Genomic DNA, 26,577 nt, shown 5'->3' with positions numbered 1-26,577 from the left:
TCTGCAATCTATTTTATTGTTCTTTTTACTAGACCTTATTTGACATCCTGTTTTGTATTATAATATACTTTTGTAATTCTACAAACCTTAACTAAATACTATGTTTTATTACTTACAGTGTACTCTGGCTTATTATACTACTCTGTTATACAGTATGTCTTGTGCTATTTAATGCTCCACTGATGTGTATTGCATTACACTACACTATTATATACTTCTCCGATATTATGTATCAGTAATGTTACAAATATATTACTATATTATAGTATGTTTTGTTGTTTTATAGTATACTACACTATCCTATACTTTTTCATGCTATATATACTCTACTATATTATACTTTACTATTATATTTTTATATATTTATTTCCATCGTATTATGGCATACTATAATGTACTGTACTATAAATACTAAATAATATTAGATTACATCTGTTGTGGTAGATTATAGATAGATTATGCTATGTGTTGTGCTGTATATAACATTCAGCCATGATGAGGACCTCTATAGTGCAGACCTCCGTGCCGCTGATTCCTGTAGGCTATAGATTTGGCTATAGTTTCACTCTTGCTGTTTACACACATTTACACGTATCAGTCTCCTCTCGCTCTGTCTCGGAGAACACCCTGCCCCCTCTCTGTCTCTCGTTTTTCCCATCAGTCATTCGCTCTCACTTTACACTACTGTATCTCATTATTTTCCCAGAGAACACAGCTAAACATCTCATTCTGTTCTTGCAGGCAAAGCACTGACAATCTGACAATTTTCATTGATCTCATCTTGAAGTCTGAGCCAGAATGATGTATTCATCGCCTAAGTTTTATTATACGGAATCCGTCATTTAGGATAATTCTCACTAATGAGCTGTGAAATATTCATACACGGAATTGTCTTTGTGTTAGGCTCTATTAAAAACTTCAATAAAGTAAAAAAAACAAAAAAAAACAAAGCAAAAATCCATGTTGTTCTCTTGTGTAAGGTCTATCCGATTATTACTGTTGAGTGCCCACTATGCAGTTTATACATTGCAGTGCCCATAGAGGGTGTCCCCTCACTGTGATTTCTTACCCAATTGAACCCCACCATAAACACTTGTGACCATGTGGTAAGTACAAGTACCCACACAACTAGGAGCAGGCAATGTCTACAATACGGTGGCAGCTCCAACACAACCTTTTGTATGTGTCGATCAATGCTCATTGCAGCATACAAGGGAAGGGATATATATATTTACAAAAGCTGTTGGCCAAATGTTCATTCGGTTGACAACTACTACTCCCATCTTCCCCATGCACAAACACACATGACTGAGCATGCTCACGTTTCCAATGAGCAGAAGGGCTTATCTACCGTTGTAGATTTTATTGAAATCCAACATTCCTGATGCTCTTTTCTTGAACATTTGACTTTGATTGGTAGGGGTCCAACCACTGGCAATCTCATCAATCATTAGATTGAGGGGCCCTCGTCTCCTATTCATCCTGCAGTGAACCTCCGAGTTCAGTGTTGAATTGGACAACCGGAGTACCAGAGGATCCTTTAGTAGGCCTAGGCTCTGACATAACAATGTACTTCAAATACATTAGGGCATCTAAGGTCAAGCAGAAACTTTCAGCTGACTTGAGAGCCAATCATTTACCGCTAATGTCTATTTCTAATGTAATGAAATTAAGGAGTGGGCATGTGTATGTTCTGTATAGACTGATGATGGGTCCTCAAAACTATTCTCCCTAGTGAACCCAAGGAACAACACTGGCTGTGCATAGACTTCAATGGCCAAACATATGCCAAAAGAGTATTTTTTTGGCATATGTTTAGCCAGTATATATCATGATAAAGTAACTTGGGACCTATTGCTGTAGGACCCCCGCTTACATAAGCCCCCTGCTGAACCTATTGGTTGTATGTACTTGGTAGGGACAAGATGTGTACAGGGCTCCTAGCCATGGAGAGAACACTGTTAAACTAATGCTAGAGAGGACATGTAAACCAGCCATGACCCCACAATTATGGTCCCTAAGGAGCTCTTAATGGCAGATGTGTTCTGTATAGACTTATGGTGGACCCTCAAAATTATTTTCCCCGGTGCACCCAAGGAACCTGACACTGGTTGTGGGAAGGGGGGGGGGGGGAATTTTAACAAGTCAAATATGAGCATACGTACAGCCCATAATATGTGCATAGACTTCAATGCCAAACATATGCCAAAATAATTTTTTTTAACATATGTTTGGCCAGAATATATCATGATACAGTAACTTTGTAGTCCATCACTGTAGGACCTCTGTTTACACGAGTCCCCTTCTGAATCTATTGGCTGTATCTACTTGGTAAGGACAACATGTGTACAGGCTTCTAGCTATTGAGAGAACACTAGTAAACTGATGCCAGAGAGGACATGTAAACCAGCCATGACCCAACAATCATGAGCCCTCAATGGCAAATTCTTAAAAGAAGGTAAACCATTAGGATGGAGAAATAGACGATTTCCATTATTTATATAAAGTATATCTGTATAATTCTGGACAACACCTTTAAGAAATGTTCTCAGCTGTGATTTGCTAGGACTACTTGTGAACAAAGAATACCATGTCATGTTTTCTTGATCAGTAGCTGCTACAGAAGAAGAGTCTGATGTTTGCCTGAGGCGCCCAGGCTGAATCTCGACTTTCCCTAAGGCTTGTACATTGCTGATTACTCATCACTTAGGTTTTATTCATTGTCTTTGCTCTTTGTGTTCATTTCTTCTCCTTTTAATAACTTTGCAGGTCTCCGTTTATTTTCAAGGCCATGACAATGGACTTCACACCAGTCAAAACAATGTTACAATCAAGGCATCTGCGGAAAGTACACAATTTATTCCTGGGCCCAAAGCCCAAGTAAATCAATTCATTTGCCCACAGTCATAAGTAATGCTGACACTTTCAGTACGTGCGAGCTGTCCCGGTCAGCTTTCTAAAGTGATTATTCTGCAGTTCTTTATATAGAACATTTTCAAGTGACACATGCAGATCCTAAACACGGATTATTTATTATAGCTGGTGTATCAGGTGCTGAAGAAAGCAGGGCCTGTAGAAGCCTCATTCATTTCTGGATCAATTGGGGTGAACACAAACAAATTCGGGAGCTTCATACAGTAGCTTGGTTTCTCTATTTTTCAGGTCTAATAACTATGTATAAATATATCTCCCATCATCTATTTATTCCCAGGACTAGGACTGTGACGAGGGGACAACCTCCGCGTCTGGAGGACCGCAGTGAGACTATGGAACTCTCTGCCTAAGGAGGTGGTGATGGTGAATTCACTAAAAGAGTTCAAGAGGGGCCTGGATGTGTTTCTGGAGTGTAATAATATTACAGATTATAGTTACTAGAGATGGGTCGTTGATCCAGGGAGTTATTCTGATTGCCTGATTGCCTTCCTCTGGATCAACTTGCAGGATAACAGGCTGAACTAGATAGATTTTTTCGGCCTTATAAACTATGTTACTATGTAACTATGTTTATTTTCAGATAAATGATGAGTAATAATCAAAAGACTAATTATATGCAGTAGTATTGGCATTAGCGTACCTTCAGTTATAAACAAGTCTTCAGAAATGAATAGTACAGTTGAATATAAGACACTTTGCAATATAAATAAAGAATTATGCTTCCTCCTGGGCTTCTTAGGCTTCTTTCCTCCTCTTTCCCTTCACTCTGCCTCTTATCTTTTTTTAGCTCCTGTCTCCGTCTCCAGCCTCACACACAAAAGTGTATGGAGAGATGAGGAGGCTGCTGCCAGCTAGTACGTGATTTACTGTATTACCTCACTCTGAACAGTGGTAGAGCCTTATTCTATATAGTAGAGTCAAAAGTGCTATGTGTAGCAGTGCTAAGAAACTGAACTTTGTTTATCTCTCATCCAGCAGCCTCCTTCTCCCTCCTCCTCTCTCCATAGACTTCAATGTTAAAAGCAGAGCAAAAAAGCCTGATAAAAGCAGGTAGAAGCAAGCATTTTTCTTGCTGGGCAATTCAAAAAGAATGGTGCAAAATGATAGGCTCTGTATTCCCAACTAAACGAACATAAGGCTATTTTATTAACTTGAAAAGATACACTATCTATTTACGTTTTATCGATATACAGTACAAATGTGAGAATATGGATTATTGTTCAATGTCAGCCATGTTCCCACACCAACCATCTGCTGTCAGATAGCAGAGGTATTGAACTCACACAGGGGGGCACTGCTTCAAAGCCCAGCTAAATGACAGAGAACTTCTTGCAGGGCACCTTTGTTTACAATTTCTCACCTCCATTCAGCCAGCCAGGAACCCAGCTAATGGAACAGGAAAAACTTACCTGCAGGGGGTCTAGGCCATTCCCAAGTTCAATGAACATTATCAGACATCATGGAACCGGCGATTCATAAGGAATTATGAATCGCCCGGCCATCACAGGCATAAACCGTATACAGTACAGACCAAAAGTTTGGACACACCTTCTCATTCAAAGAGTTTTCTTTATTTTCATGACTATGACTTTCTTTATTTTCATGACTATGACTTTTACTACTATCTACTGTACATAGATAGTAGTAAAAGATATGGCACTCATATACCTTGAGGACTGCTTAAACACTCGACTTTAATTAAGTTCAATTAATACAATATTTCATAAATCGTAATATTTTAAAAAAGTCATACAAGATACGTAAATTGTACAGAAATGAAAAACCAATCAATTAAAACATCAGTAGAATGACGAATATAAGTAAAGATCACTAAGGCGTGGGGTGACTAATTAATCGCATAAGCCTGACAGCATATAAGCACTTGGCATATCCACCACAATCAAAATCTGGTTTTCGATTATAATAATTGCCAGATCCGGATATTCGATTGAAATAATCGCCGGGTATTCGATTAATACAATCGCCAAATACTGGTATTGTAATACACTTGTCTAACTTGCGCAGAAGATCGACTGAGCTCAGTTCAATTCGAATATTAGCCGTGAATTGCAGGTGCTGTATGGGTCCACACCATACATTCGAGTGACTCACAATGGCAATATGCCATAATGGAGACTCTCTGCAATAGTTCGCAAATAAATTGTAATATAAGTTATTCGGGAATTCAGCTCTAGGTGGCGTCCCACCTGTTTTTGAGCTGTACTATTCCCTTACCTCCAAATCGAAGTGCGGCTTTTTCCTCTTGTCTCCGCTACTTCGGCGTCCCTCGTGCTCGAGTCCTGGCTTGTTCCGGTCAAGGTAGGGATGGAACAGTATCACTCCAGGAAGTTCTATAGCGGGCACTGGTTCATGTGTGGGACGGACACATATACATATTTGTGTCCCTATGGCCAAGATGAACAGGCCCGTCATAGTTTGGTGGTGGGATGCCCGGGAGGGGAGATATACATATCTCCCCACAGAAACCAAATAGCAGGACCATCCTTGGACTCTACGGGTAGTCGGAACCCAGGCGGACCCATTAGTTCCAGAACCACCTCCCTGCAACATTCTTGTCGGGAGCCATGAGCACTAATTGGTTTTGTGGCTCATCACGTCAGTGTTTCGGCCTAGTTATACGCTACTGCGGGTTGGTTTCTCACCCTATATAATCCCGTTAGCGGACCAGGCTTATATCAAATGAGAAGCTGGTGGCAGTATACCCGGACTGAGATAGCGCTGTTTCACTGGGGCAGTAAAAAGGCTCTCTCAGCTTGTTGCCTCTCTGTGCCCGCGTGGACAGGAGGTGTCTGTGTAAACTGTTTCAAGCTGACCTTACCTGCCCCTCCAGGAGGGTGTAATGTCACGCCTTGGTAACCAGTGACCATACCGTATCCCGCTAGCTCTACGTATTTGACGTCCGACGTCAGTCGGAGTACGGTATTCGTCACAACAAATATTGGAAGGAGCTCCATTGCTTTATTTTCGCATAATCCTTTTTGAATGTCCCATTATTACAAAGTTTCTTACATTCACATGCACTGTTCATTTATTAAAAGGTATGCTTAAAGGGAACCTGTCACCGGGATTTGGGGTATAGAGCTGAGGACATGGGTTGCTAAATGTCCGCTAGCACATCCGCAATACCCAGTCCCCATAGCTCTGTGTGGTTTTATTGTGTAAAAAAAAACGATTGGATACATATGCAAATTAACCTGAGATGAGTCCTGTCCCTGACTCATCTCAGGGACAAGACTCATCTCAGGTTAATTTGCATATGTATCAAATCGTTTTTTTTACACAATAAAAGCGCACAGAGCTGGTCCTCATGCCAACAGCCCTGCCGATCAGCTGTTTTCATAAACTCCAGTGCTGGAACCAGGCAGCAGAACTACACAGCTCCATACACCACATAGTGGCCGTGACTGTTTACAGCACAATTGCTCCTAATTACTTGAATAGCAGTGACCAGATATGGTGACTACACAGTGTTCAGAGTTGTGTAGTTCTGGTGCCTGGTTGGGATGCTGGAGCTTGATAGCTTGATGACGTATCCAAAGAATAATTAATAATCAATAATTAAAACCCAAAACCCAATAAAACAAGACTTTGGGTGGTCATAACCATACGAGGTTCTTAGTAACACCTATGGTCCATGAAACTGCCTTGGAGACTCTAGTGCCAGAAGTAGTACTTTGGAAAAGGAATAATAAGTTATTCTCAAAGAGCACTTGGCAGCAGGATCAACCCTATCAAACCATGTATACATCCTGGTAGGCAGGGGTGGGATTCAAAGTTTTAACAACAGGTTCCCTACTCAACAACGGACATGCGGCGTCACGACACATGTTTACATATACATACACCATATATATGCAACACACATAAATACACCATATACTATACATGGTACACATACACCATATATATGCAACTTACATAAATACACCATATACATGGTACACATACACATAAATACACCATATATACACTACACATATACCACACTACTTTTAAAAAGCCTAAGGAGCTAAACTATGGAATGGAGGCGTAGGTAGGATTGTCCCAGCTAATTAAAAAACAGACAAATTAGGGAATATGGGCATTGAGGTTGGGCCCAAGCCATTCGGTGCCCCTTAACTCCCTTTCTGCTTTCCATAACATTCCCTCCTCCTCTCGAGGCCCTAGAGCGGAGGGCGGAGTGTTTTGGAAAGCAGATCATAGGAGCTACAGCCCGCTTTCATTGCACTCAAGTACTAATTTGCATCCTATTTGAAACACTGTTTTCTCCTTAATGTTGCAACGGATCAGGGAAAGAAAGGTTTGACTTTAATCCGTTGGGGAAACCCTACCAGCATTACGCCTGGAGTTTTATAGGGTTGTCAGCCAAACCCTCTGATTTTGGCAGAACTGGTCAGCTATCTCATGTTTATGGGGATGTCCTGGCTTTCAATGATTTTTCAGATGTTGTGGAAAGAAGGATCAGACTGTTGGCTTTCAATATGTCCAATCTTTTTGTTCTTAGGGAAAATAAGCCGCAAACAGACATGTCTGGTAGTGGCTTACTCCCCGCTCCCTATTCAGAACACATGCAGGCATATGTATGGGGGGCACATCAAGAGGAACAGTCGGCCAGCCAAAGTGTATCACAAACCAAATACAAAATATATATATGTGCCTTATATAATACTGATGTTTTAGGTGCAAGGGGACCTTCCTGACCTCAGTTGTGGTGACATGGGTGTGAATACTACCTCTGCCATTCCCATTTCATTATATACAAAGACTAATTCAAATTCATGATGGAGGAAAGAATGTAAATAGATTCAGGCCCTTTGACTTTTCTGAAGAGCACCGACTTAACATAAGTGATATTTTGTTGACTTGTTACTAAATTATGTAATTCACCGATGACTGGAGATGAGCTGGGATAAGACAGAACCCGCTGAGGTAGAACATTTTCCATTGAGCGTCTTATTGAGATTATATTATATCCATATTGTTTAGCTATCCCGCAGATGCCGGCCTTATAGAAGGATTTTCCAGGTGGTTGCTCACAGTAAAGTTTCCACAAGAAGCCAGAATGGGATGTGAGTGCGTGACAATTCTGTTTTAAAACACATTTTCTTATTTAAATATTAGCCCCTGAGAAGCCATTTTCACCTAGGCAATAAATACACTACCGACCCTTCGCTTCCATATTGAGATTCATGAGGTAGAGGAAAAATTCCCCCATTTTGATAGAAGTGAGTCACAGGAGGATCATATAATATATATATATATATATATATATATATATATATATATATATATATATTTATATATACAGTGCTGCCCATAATTATTCATACCCCTGGCAAATTTTGACTTAAAGTTACTTTTATTCAGCCAGCAAGTAATTTTTTGATGGGAAATGACATCGGTGTCTCCCAAAAGATAATAAGACGATGTACAAGAGGCATTATTGTGGAAAAAAAAAAACATTTCTTACCTTTTTTTTACATTTGAGCAAAAAGTGTCCAGTCCAAATTTATTCATACACTTCTCAATAATCAATAGAAAAGCCTTTATTGGCTATTACAGCAATTAAACGCTTCCTATAATTGCAGACCAGCTTTTTGCATGTCTCCACAGGTATTCTTGCCCATTCATCTTTAGCAATGAGCTCCAAATCTTTCAGGTTGGAGGGTCTTCTTGCCATCACCCTGATCTTTAGCTCCCTCCACAGATTCTCAATTGGATTCAAATCTGGACTCTGGCTGGGCCACTCCAAAACGTTAATGTTGTTGTCTGCTAACCATTTCTTCACCACTTTTGATGTGTGTTTTGGGTCATTGTCATGCTGAAATGTCCACTGGTTCCCAAGGCCAAATTTATCTGCAGACTGACTGATGTTGTCGTTAAGAATCCTCATGTATTGCTCTTTTTTAATGGTGCAGTTTACTGTGATTAGGTTCCCTGGTCCATTGGCTGAAAAACACCCCCAAAGCATTAGGTTCCCACCACCATGTTTGACAGTGGGGATGGTGTTCTTTGGGTTGAAGGCTTCTCCTTTTTTAAGCCAAATGAAGGAAACATCATTGTGACCAAACAATTAAATTTTTGTTTCATCTGACCATAACACAGAAGACCAGAAGTCTTCTTCTTTGTCCAGATGAGCTTTTGCAAAGGCCAAGCGAGCTTTTGTGCGCCTTATCTGGAGAAGTGGCGTCCTCCTTGGTCTGCATTGTGCAGTGCCCGTTGGATTGTCTGCCTTGAGACATTGCCACCAGCAGAGCCCAGATTCACCAGGATGGCCTTGGTGGTGATCCTTGGAATGTTTTTCACCTCTCTAACTATCCTCCTGGCCAGCACAGGTGTTACTTTTGGCTTCCGACCACGTCCTCTGAGATTTTCCACAGCGCGGAACATCCTGTATTTTTTGCTCAAATGTAAATAAAAGCTGAGAAATGTTTTTTTTTTTACACAATAACGCATCTTGTTCATCATCTTTTGGGAGACACCTATGTCATTTCCCGTCAAAACATTACTTGCTGGTTGAATAAAAGTAACTTTAAGTCAAAATTTGCCTGGGGTATGAATAATTATGGGCAGCACTGTATGTATATATATATATATATACAGTTGCAAGAAAAAGTATGTGAACCCTTTGAAATTATATGGATTTCTGCACAAATTGGTCATAAAATGTGATCTGATTTTCATCTAAGTCACAACAATTGACAATCACAGTCTGCTTAAACTAATAACACACAAAGAATTTAATGTTACCATGTTTTTATTGAACACACCATGTAAAGATTCACAATGCAGGTGGAAAAAGTATGTGAACCCTTGGATTTAATAACTGGTTGAACCTCCTTTGGCAGCAATAACTTCATCCAAACGTTTCCTGTTGTTGCAGATCAGACGTGCACAACGGTCAGGAGTAATTCTTGACCATTCCTCTTTACAAACGGTTTCAGTTCAGCAATATTCTTGGGATGTCTGGTGTGAATCGCTTTCTTGAGGTCATGCCACAGCATCTCAATCGGGTTGAGGTCAGGACTCTGACTGGGCCACTCCAGAATGCGTATTTTCTTCTGTTTAAGCCATTCTGTTGTTGATTTACTTCTATGCTTTGGGTCGTTGTCCTGTTGCAACACCCATCTTCTGTTGAGCTTCAGCTGGTGGACAGATGGCCTTAAGTTCTCCTGCAAAATGTCTTGATAAACTTGGGAATTCATTTTTCCTTCGATGATAGCAATTCGTCCAGGCCCTGACGCAGCAAAACAGCCCCAAACCATGATGCCCCCACCACCATACTTCCCAGTTGGGATGAGGTTTTGATGTTGGTGTGCTGTGCCTCTTTTTCTCCACACATAGTGTTGTGTGTTTCTTCCAAACAACTCAACTTTGGTTTCATCTGTCCACAGAATATTTTGCCAGTACTGCTGTGGAACATCCAGCTGCTCTTGTGCAAACTGTAAACGTGCAGCAATGTTTTTTTTGGACAGCAGTGGCTTCCTCTGTGGTATCCTCCCATGAAATCCATTCTTGTTTAGTGTTTTACGTATCGTAGATTGGCTAACAGGGATGTTAGCATATGTCAGAGAATTTTGTAAGTCTTTAGCTGACACTCTAGGATTCTTCTTAACCTCATTGAGCAGTCTGCACTGTGCTCTTGCAGTCATCTTTACAGGACGGCCACTCCTAGGGAGAGTAGCAGCAGTGCTGAGCTTTCTCCATTTATAGACAATTTGTCTTACCGTGGACTGATGAACAGCAAGGCTTTTGGAGATACTGTTATAACCCTTTCCAGCTTTATGCAAGTCTTCTGAGAGCTCTTTTGTGCGAGGCATCATTATTCACATCAGGCAATGCTTCTTGTGAAAAGCAAACCCAGAACTGGTGTGTGTTTTTTATAGGGCAGGGCAGCTCTAACCGACACCTCCAATCTCATCTCATTGATTAGACTCCAGTTGGCTGACACCTCACTCCAATTAGCTCTTGGAGATGTCATTAGTCTAGGGGTTCACATACTTGTTCCACCTGCACTGTGAATGTGTACATGGTGTGTTCAATAAAAACATGGTAACATTTAATTCTTTGTGTGTTATTAGTTTAAGCAGACTGTGATTGTCAATTGTTGTGACTTAGATGAAGATCAGATCACATTTTATGACCAATTTGTGCAGAAATCCATATAATTTCAAAGGGTTAACATACTTTTTCTTGCAACTGTATATCATATATATTATATTATGTCGCACTGTACAACTGAGTACTTTAAAAAATATTTTTGGACATATTTTAGAACAAGTGTAAAGCTGGAACAGACATACCATAAATGTAGCCCGTACAACTAGACAAGGGCCCGGTTGGCGAGGGGGCCCACCACCACAAGATCCAAAATTCCACGTTTATTAACCAGCACTTAGAGGCAAAGGCCCCAATACAAAATCTGTAGCAGGACCCTTCAGCTATTGGTGTCTTTTTACACGGCTGTGGGGCTATTCATGCATCTGCACCACCTATAGCTATGCCATACCAATGATAGGATTTTCATGTACATATGCTGACTAGGTTAAATTCATTAGTTAAAAGGTAAAGAATAAAAAAAATAGATTCTATGTATGTATAATAAGAGGAAAATGAAACAACATTTTTGTCTTTTATCTTTAAAATAAAATTTTGAATGTGTTTTTTTTTTTTGTCTTGTACATAATTATTTTGTAAGCAGCTTAAAGGAAATTTATTATTAAGAAACATTTTTTCAAATATCTTTTTTTTATATTTATGTGATTATAAATGAAAGGTTTCTTGAATTATTTGTTCTCACACTGAATATTAGGGCAGATACAACAGGCTGACACCTCTGTTTTTATCGGCTCAACTTCAGCTTTGCTGTGTAGTTTAGGACAGAGTCAGCAGAGTCAGCTTTATTACTATTGGAGGTATAGTTACTTTTGGATGTATTTCTAGAGTGTAATAAAATTACAGGTTATAATTACTGGATTTCTGGAGAAAATTGTCTCACAAGGTTTTTTTACCTTCCTCTGGAAGGCTGAACTGGATGGACGGATGTCTTTTTTTCAGCCTCAAAAACGACAGCATGTTACTATGTAACAGTTTTTTTGCACCATGCACACAGATAAGGTTCTGTATACTTCTCCTGTGCTGTTCTCCATTAGCTGTCAGAAAAAACACATACTCAGCTAAACTGTACAGGTAATATAGGAGTCAGTGTGTACCTCCAAGATTGCTTTTTCGAACTAAAAAAGTAAAAAAAAAATTGACAATAAGCACATTATATCTCTACTACAGACTTTGGCCATATATTCAGTGTTTGATCAGTGATTTCCATCAGTGATTGTGAACTAAAAAGTGTAGGCTACACAGAGATTAAGTATAATTAGAAGGATTGGCTCCTGTTCTGTGTTTTTGACCCGCACCTGTTTTTGGCTTACAATCACTGATGGAAATCACAGACCGTGTCAAAGCTATCTTGACTCTATTTAACCCCTTAAGTACCGGGTCCATTTTTGGTTTTGAATTTTCATTTTTAACTCTTCACCTTCCAATAATCATACATTTTTTTTATTTTCCCATTCATATAGCCATATGAGGGCTTATTTTTTCTGGGATAAGTTGTATGTTTTAAGAGCAACATTTCATTTACAGTACAGTGATACCAAACTTTTTTATTTTACTTTTTTAAAAAAACTAAAAAGTTTTGGAAAAAAAGAAACATTTTCTGCATTTTCTGACAGCCATAACTTTTTTATATTTCCATCCACAGAGCTGTATGAGGGCTTGTTTTTTCAGGGACGAACTTTAGTTTTTAATGGTACCATTTTTGTGGTACGTACGACTTCTTGATAACTACTTTTGGGGGGAAAGGTGGCAAAAAAATGTGGAACTGTGTGTTTTTAATTTTTTTCCATTATGCATTCACTTCACAGGAATTTAAAATATATATATATATATTTTAATAGTTCAGACATTTTTGGACATGCCGATAGCTAATATGTTTATTTTTTTATTGTTAATATATTTTTATATGTAAAATTGGGAAAGGGGGGAGATTTAAACTTTTGATATTTTTATTTTTTTGCAATAACTATTAGCTCCCTTAGGGGCTAGAACCTGGATCTTCTGTCCTTGTCCTATTCAGAGATCTATTAGGGTGAATAGGATACTGACACTGTCCCTGCTGATCTGTGCTTTGTTCCCAGCACAGCAGGTAGCTTACCATGGCAAGCCTGGAAGGCTTTGGATGCATCCAGGCTTCCATAGTAACCAATTGGTGCCTCGTGATTTCACTGCAGAGCTCTGATTGGAATGCAGAGGGAGCTGCATTCCTCTGCCTTCGTTCACAGGTGATCGCGGCACCTGAGGGGTTAAATGATAAGATTCAGCACAGTCGCCATTCCCCGTCTTTGTGGCTGGGTGCTAAATTCTGGGCCTTCAACTGCCCAGAAGGCGGGGCTTTATGGTTCCATTAAGCTGCTTCACAGCCCCTCCCCTCTGCTCTGAGTGACACTTGAAGTGTTCTCTTGGTTGGAGGCTGTAGTTATAACTCAGACAGAGGGGAGGAGCCAGGAAGAAGCTCAATGCAGAGATGGCTTCACAGTGAAGCTCCACCTCATGGACACTTGGAAGAGGAGAATCTGGCAGAATAACATCATATTCACACTTCTGATGAAAAAACTGCCCTCGCCAGCCCTTACCTAGTGATGTCAGCAGCTTAGCATGGTTTAAATTGTTGACAAATTCCATTTCCATGCAAAAGACTTTCCCTTTAACCTACTCTTGAGGAATTAGCCCATGGCTAAACTTTCATAACAACAGTTTTGAGTCTTTCTACTGAAAGCAAATTTAATTTTTTTTGTTTACTTGGTGATTTGTTCCAAAACCATTAACTCCAACCTGATTCATCAGTTTGTTAAGTTTCTTATGCTTAATTATAATAAATGACAACCTTGATTAAAGTTTTGGACCAAACTTTGTGGCTGTTCTGCTTTTTTCTGCTGTGGATAGGGTTCCCAACCCCGTAGTCATCAAAAACATAGATCACAGCAATGGGTTTCTTTCAAGGATTTTTATTTTTTATTTTTCAATGGATATGCGGCAAGAGATTTTTTTGTGCAAACGTTTTCGGCCGTATCTGGCCTTCGTCAGGCACTATGGAAATTACAATAGGGCAATTTTAGTGACAATTCATTTCGGGTCAATTACATCATGATTATTGGTACATATTCATAATATACATATACTGTATATATGTCAAAACAGAAAACAAAAACAAAAGATTTGCCGTCCTTTGATTATCCAGTTACTTTTATATAGATCACAATGGTATGAAATATCTGCTTTTTGGTTAAGGAAGGTATTTCACCGTTTATGCATTTTACTTACACCTGGTCAATTGTCTGGGTATTGTCTTTGCTGATATAACAATTTAATATTTTTATACATATTTACTTATTGTGTGCTCATATTCGTGCGTTTGAGTACATCATCTGACATTTGATCTTATACTAATCTTATCACCACAAGCTGCAATCCTCAATCTTATCATGCTGCAAAGACATTTGGACAATTATATTGTAATAATGATCCTCATAACAGTACTTTTCTACCATGATGTTTTTACCATAACATATATCATCAAACAGGGTTATCCTATAGCTTGTAGCTACTTACCTGTGCCGCTGGAAGTAAACAGGGGAAGATGCTGTCGCATACGTGGAGCCTATGGCCGCCGAGATGTGTGTGTATACACATGATTGTACTGCTGGTCTCTGCTCTTTTATAAGAGCCATAAGGTCGGCATGTAGTGGCGTGGTGGGCGGGATCTGTAGGCCAATTTGCGCTCAAAGATGCGGTGGAACGCACCGATTGTGTCCCGGTGCGTTCCACCGGCCGGAAGTGACGTCAATAAGGTGGAGTGCACCGCTGGTATCGCGGTGCGTTCCACCAGCCGGAAGTGACATGGATGGGTGAAGCGCATCGCTGGTGTCACAGTGCGTTTCACAGGCCGGAAGAAGGTGTAGCAGCTTGCGTTCCACCAGGTTCATGATGGCAATATGTCACTATTGAGAGAAACTAGCCAGCGAATTGGTTACAGATATATAGAGATGGCTGATGGGCTCTATTGATACATGGCTTATAGGTATATAGGTATAATTCAGTATAAATGACAATATAGATATAAATGAAAAGGATACCCCCTGCGGCACTGGGTGTAGTGTGGTATTCATGGGACCTGAGAAATTAAGGAAAGAATAAATTAGAATATTATAGAATATCATCAATTGTTATAGTCCTTATGATAGTGTATCATCCTCGTATAATGGTAGACAGTGTGATACTGTCAGGTGGTTTGGGCGTGTTCCTGATCCAATGTTCCGAAAGAGAAAGCGTGTGAAAAAGGAAGAAAAAATCCATGTGGTTATTGTCCGGATATAGATATTTATTAAATAAAGGCTTGTACCTCGTATTCCCTGTTAAGTCCTTTTGGCGTCATGGTTTGTAGGGTATGGATCCAAAACGCCTCCCTATGTTTCAGCATCTTGGATCGATCACCGCCTCTTCTTGATGTTGGGATATGTTCGATTATTTGGAATTTTAATTGGGAAATACTGTGCTGTGCCTCATTGAAGTGGGATGGAAGTGGTAACAGTAGGTTTTGACGGCGTATTGTGGATTTGTGTTGACAACCTTGATTAAAGATCATTTAATAGAAGGAGGTTTGGAAGTATGGGAACGAATAATACTGTATAACCATTTCAAACCAGGTATACTTAATTTAGGTTAATATAAAAAGAAGCATTTTCAATGCTAGACTAGAATACCAAAGTTTACATCGATATTTTCCATCTGGGAAACCATGATGTTCCTTGAATCCTGTTCGGAGGTTCACCATCTAGAGGCCCATCACTTTTGCAGCCAGAACGACAATGATTTCCACCTGCTAGAATGCTAAAAACGGTGAGATTTGTAGTGCTGAGCATCCAAAGTTTAATGTCAGTCCATCTTTATTTAAAACTTCATTGAAAACCGGAAGGTGCACATCCTGGAGGCTAGATTATGCTTGCTAGCTGGCTTGGCAGCTAAACTTATCTGTGTTGGTCCTATGTTCATATTGAGATAAATTAAGTTTTAATATATGCAAATGAGCCTATAAGAGCAACATGGGCGTTACCGTTAAACCTAAAGGCTCTGCTTTCTCTGCAACTGCTGCACCCTCTGCACTTTGATTGAGTTTAGGAGGAGTCAGGGCCAGGCACTGCTGAGCCCTGTCCATTGAAGTGCAGAGGGAGCATCAGTTGCAGAGAAAGCGGAGTGTCTAAGTATAAGGCTGGGTTCAGACCTGAGCGTTTTACAGCGCGTTCCTACGCGCTGTAAAACGCTCAACAGGCAAGAACCAATGTTTCCCTATGGGAATGGTTCTCACCTGAGCGTTTCACAGCGCGTACAATCGCGCTGTAAAACGCCCGACGCCCCAAGAAGTACAGGAGCTTCTTTGGGGCGTCTTGTCGCGCGTTCCCGTACATAGACTGACGGGAAAGCGCGTCAATGGGCGTTCGCTTGTTCCGGAGCCGCGTCTGTAAATGCGCATAAAATCGCGCATACAGAGCGCTCCATCCCGTACGCTCAGGTCTGAACCCAGCCTTAGGGTAATGCCATCGTTGCTCTTAGAGGATAATTTGCATATATTAAAACTTCATTTTTCTCAGCAATGTGGGCACATATGACCATTGGACCAACACAGATGACTTCAGCTGCCAAGCCAGCTAGCAAGCATAATATAGCCTCCAGAATGCGCACCTTTCAGTTTTCAATGAAGTTTTAAATAAAGATGGACTGATATTAAACTTTGGATGCTCAGCACTACAAACCTCACAGTTTTTAGCATTCTAGCAGGTGGAAATCATTGTCGTTCTGGCTACAAAAGTGATGGGCCTCTAGATGCTTCTGGTGAACCTCCGAACAGGATTCAAGGAACATCATGGTTTCCCAGATGGAAAATATCGATGTAAACTTTAGCTCCCAAGTACACCGTTTCTGGTCAGCCAGTTTCATAGGTACAAATCTGCTGACAGATGTCCTTTTCATGACCAGAGGTGTTTTGGTCTTAATGAACAACACAAAGCTTCATGTATCCAGATACACCGTCTGACCTTACCCTAATTCTGCTGTCCATAATAATACCAAATATTTCTACATGGTTTCACGTATCAGACTAAGGCCTCATGCACACGACCGTTTTTCGGGTCCGCATCCGAGCCGCAGTTTTTGCGGCTCGGGTGCGGACCCATTCACTTCAATGGGGCCGTAAAAGATGGGGACAGCACTCCGTGTGCTGTCCGCATCCTTTGCTCCGTTCTGTGGCCCCGCAAAAAAAACATATAGCATGTCCTATTCTTGTCCGTTTTGTGGACAAGAATAGGCATTTCTACAATGGGCCGCCCGTTCCGTAAATTGCAGAAGGCACACGGGCAGCTTCCGTTTTTTGCAGATCCGCGGTTTGCGGACCTCAAAAAACGGAACGGTCGTGTGAATGAAGCCTAAAAAGAAGGAAAGTGAGACATAAAAGCAAATGCACACACGCAAAGTGATTGCCACAAAATATGAAATCCTTTATTGACACTGAACAAGTAACACATCAAATAGACAGAATGTACAATAAAATCATTTAAAGAGAAAGGCTGATCACAGAGATGTTGAGACTTCATTGCAGTACTGGTCTGAATAAGGGGAAAAAAAAGATTTAATGTCAGTAATTTAAGATCAAGAAGCGCTCAGGCATAAAGAAAAAAATCTATATATTTCTGAAGTTATAGCCCTCTGTACAATAGTAACAATGTGCATAACCACTGTAATAACCCCAAAAAGTGCAATGAAGAAAAAAAATTAAGTACATAAATTGCCTGAGAGTAAAAACAGACTAATGCCTCATGCACACGACCGTTGTTGTGTTCCATTCCGCAAAATGGGGTTCCGTTGTTCTGTGATCCGTTTCCGTTTTTGTTTCCGTGTGTCTACCTTTATTTTTGGAGGACCACCAGACATAAAGGAATGTAAAAAAAAGTCTAAAACAGGTTTGCCATGCAAATGATAGGAATAAAACGGACGCGGACGCGCGGAAGCAGATGACAATCTTGTGTGCCTCCGCATTTTTTAGCGGTCCCATTGATTTCCGCGGAAATAATAGGACAGGTTATATTTTTTTGACGGACTGGAACCACGGATCACGGACGCGGATGGCAAACGGTGCACTATCCGCATTTTCAACGGCTCCATAGAATGGAATGATTCCGCACCTGAAACGCTAAAATCGGCGAAACGGATGCGGAAGCAAACAACAGTCGTGTGCATGAGGCCTAAAGCAGCATTTTGGTGTCCGCCTCCAAAGCAAAATGGAGACGGAATGGAGGCAAACTTAGCCAAACTGATGCATTCTGAGTGGATCCTTATTTATTCAGAATGCATTAAGGGCAAAACGTTTTGGACCTCTTGTGAGAGCCCCGAACGAACCAAAATGCCAGTGTGAAAGTAACCTTAGTCTACATTCACATGGCTATTGTTTTGGTCCGCATCCGAACGCATTTTTGCGGCTCGGATGCAGACCCATTCATTTAATGGGGCCGCAAAAGCTGCAGACAGCACTCTGTGCGCTGTCCATGCGGTATGCCAGACCTTGCAGGGGAATTATGCGTGAGGTCACGGTGTGAGTAATAGGTGGGCCGAGGTAAATACAGTTCTGGTTACTCACGGTTATGTCGTCCCTGGGCAGGCTTGCATAAGTGAAAAGGAGAACGGCACAAGGATTCTCTGGGGCACACTCTGGTGTAAGGGACACTAGCCAGACGTTGGTTTGAGGTGCCCTTGGTGGTCTGTATTAATGTGCCAGTGGCAAGGTCCCTTGTAGTCGTGACGCCAGTACCTTTTGTATGGAGGTACAACCATTTACTGTTGTATAAATAGAGGAATTTGAGTCTGAGGCAAGCAGGGTGGAACTCAAAAGGGAACTTTACTGAAGAAGATGACTCTTGATAACAACACATCCAATGCATTAAACAGTCTCAGTACAGAGATATCACTGCTGCAAGTCCTCTGCTGACAGGTGTAACCGTCCCTCTCTAGATATTAAATAAGGAAATTGTAGCCTTACTGATAGAGGTCCTCAGGAATGGTCCTGGTGATCCTGGTTTAGGCTTGTGAAGTTGCCAACGGCTGGTAAATCCTTCACGATGGAGTCCAAAGGTCCTAAGGCACTAATAATATGTGTCCAATAACCCTTTGGGGGTCTCCTTTCGGTAGTATTCTCTGAGTAGGTAAATCACTTCAGCTCTGGGCTGAGATATAGCTGAGGGATAAATATAACAGGCTGCATACACTGCTAGACTGTGTTCAACTGCCACTGGAACTAGATCTCAAACTAGACTCAACAGGAAGTTGTCTGCACTAGCTAGGCCTGAGCTGAACTATATATATGGGAGGTATTATCTCCCCCTGGTAAGCTCAATGTAAAGGCAGTTAGACACACTTGTAAGCAGGGATTATGCATACAAATGCATTGCAGCACAAAAACAGGCTATAAAAGGCATATAAAGTACAATACAACAACTTTGCAGTACCTATGAGGGTAGTGGGACGCTGTATCCGCATCTGTTGCTCTGTTCCATGGCCACGCAAAAAAAAATAGTACATGTCCTATTCTTGTCTATTTTGTGGACAAGAATAGGCATGTCTATAATGGGCCACCCGTTCCGTTCCCACAAATTGCGGAACGCACATGGTCGGCTATCTGTGTTTTGCAGATCCACAATTTACCTCCGTCGATCATAGTTTTTTTTAGAGGCAGCAGCAATTAGGCAGTTGCTATAGTCTCTCAATAGTTTACATTGCTCTGGACCAAAGAACACCATATATATAGTAATGGATGTTCTGGGACAAAATGGGACAAAACTGCAATGCCCAGAACAACCGCTACTGTATGTATAGTCCAGGCTAAGGATAGGCCATCAATATTTTTCTATTGAAAAAAAACATTAACTAATTATATAGCACATCATGTAATTTAACAGTTTTGTTCCTGGGCTTTAAATCAACATCATTGAATATATGAATTAATTCCTGTAATAGTGATCTATGTTGGCGGAATTGTGGGATGCCAAGCTCCTGGTCACATATATGGTGGTGCTGTCCAAACGTTATTGGGAAGACATTTTTTAATTCAATTTAGGTTTGTGTCAGACCAACATCTCCCCTACAACAGAACTGGCTTTACTAGACCATGGCATGCTGTGTATTGTCCACAAATGTAGGTGGGTAATAAATAGTGATGAGCGGCAGGGGTCATATTCGAACTTGTGATATTTCTCAAATATTTTGTAGAATATTCGGCATATAATCGCAAATTCGTATATTCGTTATATTCTACATTCTTTTTTTTTACGGGAAAATCGGCAAGGTAATGATTGCGTAATATGCGAATATTGCGCGCTCAATACAGGCATGGGTCGAAAACGAATATATAGCACTATAGAATATAGTGCTATATATTTGTTTTTAGAATATTCGTCATTTTTTCCATTTGAACACATGATTCCTCCCTGTTTCTTGCTTGTGAGCCAATGAGTCATTGGCTCACAAGCAACTTAAGCAGGGAGGAATCCTGACTTCAGATGGAAAAAAATGACGAATATTCTAAAAAACAAATATATATCACTATATTCAATATAGTGCTATATATTAGTTTTTTAGAAGATTCATAATTTTTTTCCATCTGAAGTGAACACATGATTCCTCCCTGCTTCTTGCTTGTGGGCCAATGATGTCATTGGCCCACAAGCAATAAGCAGGGAGGAATCATGTGTTCAGATTGAAAAAATTACAAATATTAAAAAAAAAAATATATACACTCACCTAAAGAATTATTAGGAACACCTGTTCTATTACTCATTAATGCAATTATCTAGTCAACCAATCACATGGCAGTTGCTTCAATGCATTTAGGGGTGTGGTCCTGGTCAAGACAATCTCCTGAACTCCAAACTGAATGTCAGAATGGGAAAGAAAGGTGATTTAAGCAATTTTGAGCGTGGCCTGGTTGTTGGTGCCGGTCTGAGTATTTCACAATCTGCTCAGTTACTGGGATTTTCACGCACAACCATTTCTAGGGTTTACAAAGAATGGTGTAAAAAGGGAAAAACATCCAGTATGCGGCAGTCCTGTGGGCAAAAATGCCTTGTGGATGCTAGAGGTCAGAGGAGAATGGGCCGACTGATTCAAGCTGATAGAAGAGCAACGTTGACTGAAATAACCAACGTTGACTGAAATTACAACCGAGGTATGCAGCAAAGCATTTGTGAAGCCACAACACGCACAAACTTGAGGCGGATGGGCTACAACAGCAGAAGACCCCACCGGGTACCACTCATCTCCACTACAAATAGGAAAAAGAGGATACAATTTGCACGAGCTCACCAAAATTGGACTGTTGAAGACTGGAAAAATGTTGCCTGGTCTGATGAGTCTCGATTTCTGTTGAGACATTCAAATGGTAGAGTCCGAATTTGGCGTAAGCAGAATGAGAACATGTATCCATCCTCTGATGGCTACTTCCAGCAGGATAATGCACCATGTCACAAAGCTCGAATCATTTCAAATTGGTTTCTTGAACATGACAATGAGTTCACTGTACTAAAATGGCTCCCACAGTCACCAGATCTCAACCCAATAGAGCATCTTTGGGATGTGGTGGAACGGGAGCTTTGTGCCCTGGATGTGCATCCCTCAAATCTCCATCAACTGCAAGATGCTATCCTATCAATATGGGCCAACATTTCTAAAAAATGCTATCAGCACCTTGTTGAATCAATGCCATGTAGAATTAAGGCAGTTCTGAAGGCAAAAGGGGGTCCAACACCGTATTAGTATGGTGTTTTTAATAATTCTTTAGGTGAGTGCATAGCACTATATTCTAAATATTCGCGAATTCTCGAAGTGTCGATATTCAAGATTAAAATTCGCTATTCGCGCTCAACACTAGTAATAAATAGAGTACTTATTGCCACTAGGGCATGGAGATTAAATAAGTGTAAAAGTAACAGAAGTCCAATGTTAGAAGAGCCAATATGGAAAGTCTACAGCTATTATCAGTTAGAATTATGTTTAAAATTCTAAATATTAAAAATAATATATTCCCAGTAAAGAACCTGCGGTATAAATGGAAAATCTGGCAGATTACATTTTCGGGTAGAATTCATTAATTCTGTTAAAGAACAATAATAATAATAATGATAGAATATATATTTATATAAAGATGGCCTTGCGGTTCGCCCGGCCGTCGTTTTGCGGCAAACTTTCCTCATTTGCGATTCGCCGAACATGAAAACATATGGCGATGTCCGCCAGCGCCATATTCTTTTGCATTGCGCCGAACTTTGACCCATGACACATCCATCAGGTAGGACAGGACAGACAATTGAGATGTTTCAGCACATGGACATACCCCCTACCCCCTATAAATAAACCCGATCTGGCCGCCATTTTACATTCATTCTTTTGCCAGTGTAGGGAGAGCTTGCTGTGTAGAGCAGGGACAGGCTGTTAGGGACACCAAACGCTAGCTAATAGGGCCACAAAAGTCCTTTTAAGGACTGGTATAGGTGTGCTATCGATAAGTGTGACATACTGAGGGGTGTGATATACTTATAATATACTTTCTAAAATAGAAAGTATATTATAGTGCATTTGTATTGTGCAGCAGTTGTGTGCAGTTCTGCTGCGATACTGCAGCTAGACAGAGTGACAAACGCTATTGGAATAACTAATTACAACTGGTGTAATATACCAGTTGCTCCTCAACAAAACTGATTGAGGCAGGGGTGTGATATACCTATAATATACTTTCTATATAGTGCATTTGTATTGTGCAGCAGTTGTGTGCGGTTCTGCTGCGATACCTCAGCTATACAGAGGGACAAACGCTATTGGAATAACTAATTGCAACTGGTGTGATATACCAGTTGCCCCCCCCCCCAAAAAAAAAATGTTTGAGGCAGGGGTGTGACATACCTATAATGTACTTTCTATATAGTGCATTTGTATTGTGCAGCAGTTTTGTGCAGTTCTGTTGAGATACTGCAGCTATACAGAGGGACAAACGCTATTGGAATAAATAATTGCAACTGGTGTGATATACCTGTTGCCCCAAAAAACTGATTGAGGCAGGGGTGTGATATACCTATAATATACTTTCTGTATAGTGCATTTGTATTGTGCAGCAGTTGTGTACGGTTCTGCTGCGATACTGCAGCTATAAAGAGGGACAAACGCTATTGGAACAACTAATTGCAACTGGTGTGATATACCAGTTGCCCTCCAAAAAACTGATTGAAGTAGGGGTGTAATATACCTATAATAAACTTTCTATATAGTGCATTTGTATTGTGTAGCAGTTGTGTGCGGTTCTGCTGAGATATCGCAGCTATACAGAGGGACAAACGCTATTGGAACAACTAATTGCAACTGGTGTGATATACGAGTTGCCCAAAAAAGACTGATTAAGGGGTGTGATATAGCTGCTTCCAGCAAATAATCATTAAGGGGTTCTATATACCTGCCTCCACAAATGCTGCTCTTCTATTGGGACTTTGTTACAGGGTCATTTTGAAAATGACAGGCAGAGGAAGAGGCAGGCCATTCCGCAGGGATGGTAGGGGTCGGGCAGGTGCACCAGGCTGGAGACTAAGTGGGAAGTTGAAGAACATGCGCGCGATTTCATCAAAGGAAGCACCAGAGTTGGTTGAGTGGCTCACTCAGCCTTCCGCTTCTGCACCCTCCTCATCCTTTGTATCAGCACCCTCCTCACTCTCTGCTGTGTGCACCCCCAAAGCCCCTCTACTCGAGTCAGAGGAATTATTTTCCCATCCTTTCCCAGACCTTACCGATGCGCAGCCATTCTTGGTATCGAATGAGGAAGAGGAGGTCGCAGCGACCGCCATCCAGCAGTCTGAAGACAGTACCCAGATCAGCCCAAGGAGGGTGGTCCCGCTGTTGCTGCCTACTCCGAGATCTCTAATGTCAGTGGTGGTGAAGGTCACGATGATGACGTTTCGATGGACGTCACGTGGGTGCCCACAAGAGAGCAAGAGGAGGGGAGTTCAGAGGGAGAGACTGTGCAGCAGATAGGGAGTAGAAGGAGGAGAAGCAGGCAGAACTCGCAGTGCACAGGAGGCAGAAAGCAGACTGCAAATGTATCTGGAGCGAGCCATCCACCATGCACGGTCACATCTGGCGCTCCCAGGATGCCGGCACATGGCTCCGCAGTGTGGGCTTTTTTTAAAGTGTCAGCTGCTGACAATAGTTTTGCCATCTGCAGCCTGTGCTGTCAACGCATAAGTTGTGGTAAGCCCAACACTCACCTAGGGACGACCGCCTGAAGAAGGCACCTGGCCTCCCATCACCGAGCCCAGTAGGAGCAACACCGTCAGAATCCACAAAGCCACACTCCCAGTGCTCCACATCCTGCCTCTTCTCCTTCTCCTCTCTCCTCTCATTTGTCCTCCACTCCACCTTCCATAGTGCTGTTGTCGCGTTCATCACACAAAAAGTTGATGACGCCGGATAACAATCTTGCCCAACGGCTGACCGCCGGCTTGTCGGAACTGCTAGCCCGCCAACTACTGCCATATAAACTGGTGGACTTGGAGGCCTTTAGAAAATTTGTGGCCATTGGCACACCGCAATGGAAGGTCTTCGAAAGGAAATATTTCTCCCAGAAGGGCATCCCGGAGCTATATGGCCACGTTCAGCAGCAAGTGAATGTATCTCTGGCACAAAGTGTCGGTGCCAAGATACATCTGACCACAGACACATGGTCTCGCAAACACGGGCAGGGAAGGTACATAACTTTTACTGCCCACTGGGTGAACCTTCTGACGGCCGTCAAGCATGCAACCCGTGCCACCCGTGTGGATTTGGTGTTACCACTATGGATTCCATGCAGGACTGCCTCTTCTTCTCCTCCTCCTACTCCATCCTCTATCTCCTCCTCGGCTGACTCCTCCTTTTCAACTGCTAATGCCTCTTCTGCTGCACCCCCCCAGCTCCCCAGAACATATTCGACATGCCAAGTGAGACGTTGCCATGCTGTGCTGCGGCTGTTGTCCCTGGAAGCCAAGAGCCACACCGGTCCTGCACTCCTTTCAGCTCTGCAGGTCACAGGCGATCAGTGGCTAACGCCGCTCAATTTGACAGTTGGTAAAGTGGTGTGCGAAAACGGTGCCAATCTGCTGAGCGCACTGAAACAGGGCAAAATGACACACGTGCCGTGCATGGCACAATTAGCACACGTACTGAACTTAGTCGTGCAGCGATTCGTTGCCAAATACCCCAGGGTCCAGGATGTCTTGCGGCAGGCCAGGAAAATCTCTGGCCATTTTAGAAGATCTTACACGGCCATGGCTCGCCTTGCTGACGTTCAGCGGCGACACCACTTACCCGTCAGATGTCTGATTTGCGACTGCCTGACGCGCTGGAACTCCACCTTGTATATGTTTGATAGGCTGCTCCAGCAGAAACGTGCCGTTAACGACTACCTGTACTAACTCTGCGGCAGGACAGATTCTGGGGAGCTTCTTTTTTTTTCACCATGTGCAATGCATGCAGACTTCTGCGGCCATTTGATGAGATCACCAAACTGGTCAGTCGCAGTCAGGACCCCATCAGTGACATTGTACCTTACTCCTTCTTTATGGAGCGTGCATTGCATTGTGTCATTGATCAAGCCGTCCCAGAACAGAAGCAGGAAGATGAGGAAGTCGCAATGCTGAATGAATTCCCAGGGGGGCTACTCCAACTGAGACAAGTCAGCAGGAGTCTGAAGAGGAGTCAGAGGAGGATGGTGGCTGGGTGGAGGAGAAGGAGCAAGAAGAGCAGGCTTTACACTATTCTGGGATCCCTGGTGTTGTCCGTGGATGGGGGGAGGAGACCAAGGACGACATTCTCCTGGGCGATGAGCAGGAGCCAGGCCACTCCACCGCTTCCAATTGAGTGCAAATGGGGGCCTTCATGCTCCAGTGTTTGAAGAGGGAGCCCCGTATAAAAAGCATAAAGGAAAAGGACCAGTACTGGGTGGCAACGTACTTAGACCCCCGGTACAAACACAAAATGGCGGACCTGTTACCAGCATCACAGAGGGCTTTCAGAATGCAGAATTTCCAGGCCTTGCTTCGAGAGATGCTGCATTCTGCTGTTGCAGGCGCAGGCAGAGGAATTTCCACCCACAGAGAAACAGTTGCGAGTACCAATCCTACCGCTCATGCAAGAAGAGGGCAGTTTGAAGATGTGTTGGTCACTTCGGATATGAGATCATTCTTGCAGCCAACCCATCGACAGCCGCCCTCCGGATCTAGCCTCAGGGAACGCCTAGACCGACAGGTGTCCGACTACAGATGTTGACGCTCTGAGAAGCGAGGAACCCCTTGACTACTTGGTGTGCAGGCTTGACCTGTGGCCAGACCTGGCACAATTTGCCATGGAACTCTTGCCCCTCGTCCAGTGTCATGTCCGAAAGGACGTTCGGCGATAAGCGCACTCGCCTAGCTCACGACTGTGTGGACTACCTCACATTTCTAAAAATTA

Source organism: Bufo bufo, chromosome 2 (assembly GCF_905171765.1).
Source record: "Bufo bufo chromosome 2, aBufBuf1.1, whole genome shotgun sequence".
Taxonomy (NCBI): domain Eukaryota; kingdom Metazoa; phylum Chordata; class Amphibia; order Anura; family Bufonidae; genus Bufo; species Bufo bufo.
This window is presented reverse-complemented; position numbering follows the sequence as displayed.